The sequence below is a fragment of the Artibeus jamaicensis genome, unplaced genomic scaffold, assembly GCF_021234435.1.
Source record: "Artibeus jamaicensis isolate MK-2021 breed Jamaican fruit bat unplaced genomic scaffold, CSHL_Jam_final contig_335, whole genome shotgun sequence".
NCBI lineage: Eukaryota > Metazoa > Chordata > Mammalia > Chiroptera > Phyllostomidae > Artibeus > Artibeus jamaicensis.
Window position 1 is genome coordinate 6,649,963 of NW_026521800.1, and position 6,408 is coordinate 6,656,370.

Consider the following 6,408-nt stretch of genomic DNA (forward strand, 5'->3'; position numbering starts at 1 on the left):
GCCCTGCGGGTGTGAGAGGCTGTTTTCGCGCTCAAGCAATGGGGGCCTCTACGCTCTCCTCGCCCTCGAAACTTTGGATCTGGGTGAGTTTCCACCCCGAGATGGGATCGGGGGAAGTGTAAAGCCCGAAGATAGGGCCAGTCTGGATCGGTCCTGTGCACCTGGATGCTGTCCGGCCCTCCCCACCGCCCCTCACGAGGTTCAAGATAGTCCCAGGCCTCGCGGATCCGAGTCTGCGACCCCTAAGGCTGTTTTCTGCGTCCGATCCCAGATCAAAGAGTTTTTCAGAAGGTGAAGAGGTTCACTATTCTCTTTCATTTCTGGCTTCCCGGTGTAGTCTCCTCCCACGGCAGAGAGACAAACACTTGTACACACAAACACACAAATTGCACACTCATACACGTATACTCCTATTTAAGGTCCACCCTCTCTTCCTACTTTCACAATTCCCTGTTCCTCCCCCACTCCTCTATGGCTCCCCAGCTCTTTATCTTTTCCACTAAGAACTTTTTAAAGGGAAAATGGGGGCGTCGGTGGTGCTGGGATGGGCAACTGAAGTTTGGGCCGGGGTTTGCTTTCCCATGACAGATAAAATCGCTCAAGTGATTTCACCGCTGCTTCTAATTAGAAGGGAGTTTTAAAAGAAGCCACAGGATTTTGGGCTCCCGGAGAGCTCACCTCCCCAGCAGGAACCACACCTGGCTGGGAGGGAGAGGAGGGTGAGGAGCTCAGCCTCAGGCCGCGCCCTCCTCGGAACAGTGCCAGCCACAGCCCAACTGCCAAGACATCCGATTGTCCAGGGCTTGGGCCTGGGACACCTGGGACAGGCCCAGTTACCCTCCGGGGCTGCCGTCGAGGGGACTGACAGATGAACAAAGAACAGTTTTGAATCGTCTTCTGTGGCACGTCAGATAGATGTGTGAGAAAGGCCAGCTCCGCGTCGAGAAGTGGAGATTTGTCCCCACACCGGTACTTCCCCCTTTAACCCTGAGTTCCATCCTTCATCACCGGTAGGCTACCCAGATGCCCTTGCTTCCTCTTGGCATTTCCAGGGGAAGCGTGATGGTGTCAGTCTGGGGAGTCACTGTGTCGCCTAGGCATTTTAGTTGTCCCTGGGCTGGGGGACGTTCATGCAGGTGCCTATTTTGTTGTTGATTTGAAACTGCCTTGGACTTGCTTTAGAACCTTGCTGAATAAATTTGGCTTTTGTTTTGGAGGGGCTCACAATGAATTTTAAATAATTAAAATTACAGCATTTTTACTTATAAGCCTCTACACTTCACTTTCCCAGCTTTTTCCAGATTGTTGAAATAGGTTGGGGAAACCAAATGCTTCCAAGTCCAAGACTTCCTGAGAATGCGCCTGTAGTTCTTTGATGTTACGGCGGGGGGCGCTGTGGTCTCTTAAAAATGAGCAGGGTTTCAGGCTAAGGCAACCTTGCTTCTCCAGCGCATGGGTGGAAAAAGAGCAGGAGGGACCTGGGACCCCTCTGGCTGGACCCCACGGAGCCTGGAAAAGTCGCGCAGGCATATGCCAGGGCCGGGTGGAGCACTCAGAGAGCCACCTCCAGCTTCGGTACTTTTGGGGGGCGGGGTGGGTAGGAGGTAGTGTCCAGGAAAGAGGAGGCAAAGTTGCTAGTGTGGCTAATCCCGAAACCAGCCGCCTCCCAGGGTTGGATGGGAGAGAGCAGGAAGATTTGAAAGGAAGCGGCCTCGGCCTTGGCAGTGAGGGACCTTAGCGTCTGCTCAGGTGTTAGGTGCAGGGGTCGGTCGGGGTAGGGAGAGAAGGAAGGAGGGATCTGAGGACACAGGAAGCTGGAATTGAGCTTTGGAATATAACTGGGTTTCAAACTCAGCTGTCATTTACATGTATGAGCTGCGTAATCTAGGGCTGGTTACTGAACTTGTCTCTGAACCTCCATTTACTCATTTGTAAAATGGGTAATTTGTGAGAATTCACTACGAGAATGTGCAGAAAGTGCTTAGCACAGCACCTGGCCCACCTTTTGCTCTCAAGAAAGGCTACTGAGTTTGATCAAAGACATCTACTCTACCCATCCCCCACCTTCACCCAAGACCTGTTCAATTCCACATGAGGTCAACGTCATTGCTCCTTTATTTAGGTACACCCAAACTGGACATTGGGTCAACTGCACCTCTGGATATTCCCCCCTCAGAACCCTCTTGCTCCCCCAAACATCTTCACCCCCAGGGGCCTTTCCTCACTTCAACCTCCTGCCTAGCCCCACCAGCCTGACTCATGCCTTAACCAGGTAGGTAGCCTTGGGAAGGGGATGAGGGGGAGTGCACTTCCTTCCAGCTGCATCTGGGACCCACGTGACAGTCAGCTACTCTAGCAAGCCAGCTGAGCCCAGTACCACAGCAGGCCCAAGGTCACTTGGTGACCCACCTCAGCACTCAAGCAGTCTTCAGAACTGTGACAGTGGCCTCTTGCCAGAGAAAACTGTGGTTTTTTTTTTAAAAACAAACAAACAAACAAACTTAGGTGAGGGAGAGCAGCAAGAGCACCCTCCACCCCAGGTTGCACAGCTAACAGGTCCAGAAATTCTTGACCCAATAGTGAACTTTTCCATGCACCCCCAGTGCATATGGCTGGAGCTGCAGGAAGGAGCTGATGACTTCATTTCAGATTGTGCAGAGCTCCCAGCTTCAGGTAATACTGAGCTCAGGCCTTCTAAGGCCCCCAGTGTCCAGGGGTATCCAGATGAAACCTACTCCTATTACAGTACTTCTCCCTCCACCTCCCTCCCAGCTTCATCAGCCCCCAAGTTGCAGTGGGAACAACTTTTCCTTTAGGGTAAATCTGTGCTGGAACTACGTTCACCCTACCTCAGAACTTCCAGGATTCTTCTCCTACCTTGTCATTCATCATCAAATGTCAAACTGCCCAGTGACCCCTTCAGGGTTCCTAAGGTACTTGGACACCTAGACCTGAGTTTGAACAATGGGTTAATTTAGAAGTTCACTGCCAAGGTGACCTGGGCTTCACTCTCCCTTTAAAAGAGTGAGGGGTAACTGGGACAGTTTGAGAGACCACTCACTGCATCTCACACTATTGCTCTGCAGAGGCTCATCATCGCTGCCTTGGGGAAGAGCCTAAAACAACTTTGGGTCTTTCTTAGGCCCCTCAGAGCATTAAACTGGCCCCCAAATAGGGAGCAGGGAAGGCAGAAGATTGGGCCACTTAGGGAAAAAGGTGAGGGCAGTTGAGCGAAGTGTTGCCACACCAGAAACCCTCACCTGGAGCGGATCCGCCAGGGCACAAAAGCCAGTGACTGCAGCAAGATTAGGGAGAAGGAAAATAGGGTTACAGTAACTACGAAAGAAGCCAACATCTTATCAAAGGTGCCCAGGGAGAGCACGGAAGGGAGGCCCCAACCCTGACGTGTGTCTACCTACCCCTGCCTCCCAGGCACGTTCTTTCAAACTGGGAGTTCTGGAGCAACAGAGGCGGAAGGCCCAAGGAGGCAGGGAGGCCGAAGGGCCTAAAACATAGAGATGCCCTGGAGGTGGAAGAACCGCAACCCTGCTCTGTTCGCCCCCCTCCAGGCGCGGCCGGGTTTCCTCCAGGACGCAGGCGACAGGTGCAGTCACAGCCTCGGCCGCCCGCCCGTAGTGCCAGGGCAGCAGCCGCGCACTGGTGCGGAACCACTATCGGAACGAGTTTGCGCTTCTGTTTACAAAGCAATCCTGCCATCAAAAGAGGAACAAAATCACCACTTATCACACCCTGTCATAAAGTAATCTGCCCTGGAGGGAAACCCTAGCCAGGAACTGCGCGGAGTTGGGGTGGAGGGGCGGCGGCGGACGCGGAGGAGGAAAGGGGAACTCTCCCAACGCCTTTCTTGGCTGAAGCGCTTGGACTCGCCGCGTCCCTTCAGTCTGGGGAAAGACACGGGGTAGCGGGAGCGCTGGCACTGGGGAGTGACTCGGGAGCCTAGCCTGGGACTGCGCAGGGCAGAGTTCCGAACTGCTCTCTTGGCTCTATGAGATCCACCCATCTGCAGCTCCCTACTCCAGTGTCTTATCTTCTAGTGTCTTCAAAGATGTTCCTACCCTCCCCCACCTCCCCGGCCAATAGATGTGCAGAGTGAGGAAGGAGTGAGTTCTTGAAACTGAGGTTTCTTCTGGACTTGCAAGAGCACTGCAGGGCCCAAAAGACAGTCTTCAGGAATTCCTAACCAGTCCGGTAGGGTTTTGCTCCTCTTAATCCCCATGTGTTCCCCGTGCACTTGTTTTTGGAGGAAGGGAGCAGGTGTTTGGCAGTCCCTGTCAAAAGGCCAGGAGATGAGGGACAGGCAGAAGTCCTGGGAAATCATAAGCCATCTATGTGGAGACCCAGTCCCTTCAGGTTACCTCAGTCCCTGTCCTGGCTCATCTAGAACCAGGTTCTAAATCCTTCAGGCAGCCAGAACCACACACAGAGGAGTCCTGGGCAGTTCCACTGGGGTGCAGGTGCCTCTGTCTCTCATGCTGTCCTGGGGAAGAATGAAGAGAAAGAGCTTTCCCACCCTCATCCTTTCTCCCCCCCCCCCCCATTTCCCTTCAGATGCCTGATGTGAAGACCTTTCTAGTCTTGGTAGCAGTAATTCAGCAGTTAACATAACCAGAGTTTGGGTTTGTGCAAGAGCCATCCTGCCCATCCAGTACTGTTCCCCCTCCGGCACTCTTTTGGCCAAGGGCAAGATTCCCCTGAAGGCCACACTAAAGTATTTTGTCAAGTTTGGTTGCAAGCGCCTGACATCTGGCCTGGATTTAGGACTCTTGGTCCCCGTAACTCAATTTTGGAAAGTCTGCAGTCACTAACCCTAAGAGATACCTTTGGTTCCCAATGATATATATATACACACTGAGCTGGGGTGAAGAAGAAGATTCCATATATGGGAGGCAGAATTACCAACGTTAAATTATGATTGGTGTTTTTTGGTCCCAGGAATTGTTTCATCTTTTATAATTCCTGCATAGTTGATAAAAGTGGAGAGTCAACATTGTATTTGTGGCACTGTGCAAAAACATTTGTAAAATGAGGATTTTTCCTTTTCAAAGATTGGGGAGATATACCCAAAGCTGGCAGAATCACCAAGAGCAGGATAGAAAAAGGTCCTGGTCCCCTTTCCTCCCACCAGTTTGTCTTGGGGCAATGCACAGCACAACAGCACAGGGCTGGGGCATTTGCACTTTGCTGAGTATCAGAATCACATAGAGTTTTAAAATGCCAGTGCCTCAGTGGACCCATTACAATTTTTTTAATGTATCTCAGGCAACTGCAGGAAGATCAACATCACCTGGGAATTTATTAGAAATGCAAATTCTTAGCCACCACTTTAGTTCTACTAAAAACTCTGAGGGTGGGGCTCAAATTTGGCCACCGCTGACCTGGGGAAATGTGTGCCTCCATCTGGGGACTGGCTTTCTCGTCTGTGGCTGTTCTTCACTTTCGGCCTCATAAAAAACTCGAAACTTCAGTTTTACCTGTTCATCCTTTGGGAAAACAGGGCGATTCTCAGTCCTAGGCATGGCAAGGTGTCCGCCAAGCAAACTGCCTGCATTGGAATCAGCCCACCTTAAGAACAAACTCTATTACCGCAGAGCAAGAGCCCACAAGCCCAGTCTTTCCCTTCTCTTTTGGGTGGCGTTGGAGGTTTTCGAAGGATACAGGTTTAGAACAACACCTGGATTTTACTTGGGTACCTGGGGCTAGACGTAACATGTCCTCAACCTCTAAACTGCTGGCTTCCCTTTCTACCTGTCTTCTCTCTCCCTCCGTGCCCAACCCATCGAACCCTGGGCCCTACTTGGCATCTCAGTCTCACTCTTTCAGGACACGTGCTTGGAACTTGCCCTTCGAATGTAAAGTGTGAAAACAGAGAATCACCCACTCGCCGACTTTTTCCTACCTTGGAAGAGCCAAATCCCCGCCCTCAGCTGCATTCTATCCCTAAACTGGTCGGGTCTAGCGTGCTATTTGGGTGCGCTCCTAGTCGCAGCACTTTCCATCACCTTCCTACTCCAGTCCTAGGGCAAATCTGCCACGTCTGTTTCGAAAGGGCACTGGGTCCGCTGGATGGGGCGGCTTGGGTGCCATTCCCGAGAGCCGGAGCCCTCGAGCCGCGGGGCAGGGCAGGGCAACGGACGGCAGTCCCAGCTTCGGGACTGCACACCCTTCCACCCCTCGGGCCGTGTCCCCTCTAGGAGGCTGTGTACCCCAGACTGGGGCCTAGTCACCATTCCGGCTACAAGAAAGGCATTCTGTCTTTCTTTGGAAACGGCGTTATCTGGACAAACAGGTGGGCGTCGCTCCCCGGCAGCTCAGAGGTGCCGCGCGGGGTCCCGCCGCTACTTTGCGCTGCCGACTCGGTTCGCTCAGGTTGGCAGGGCCGGTGCCTCG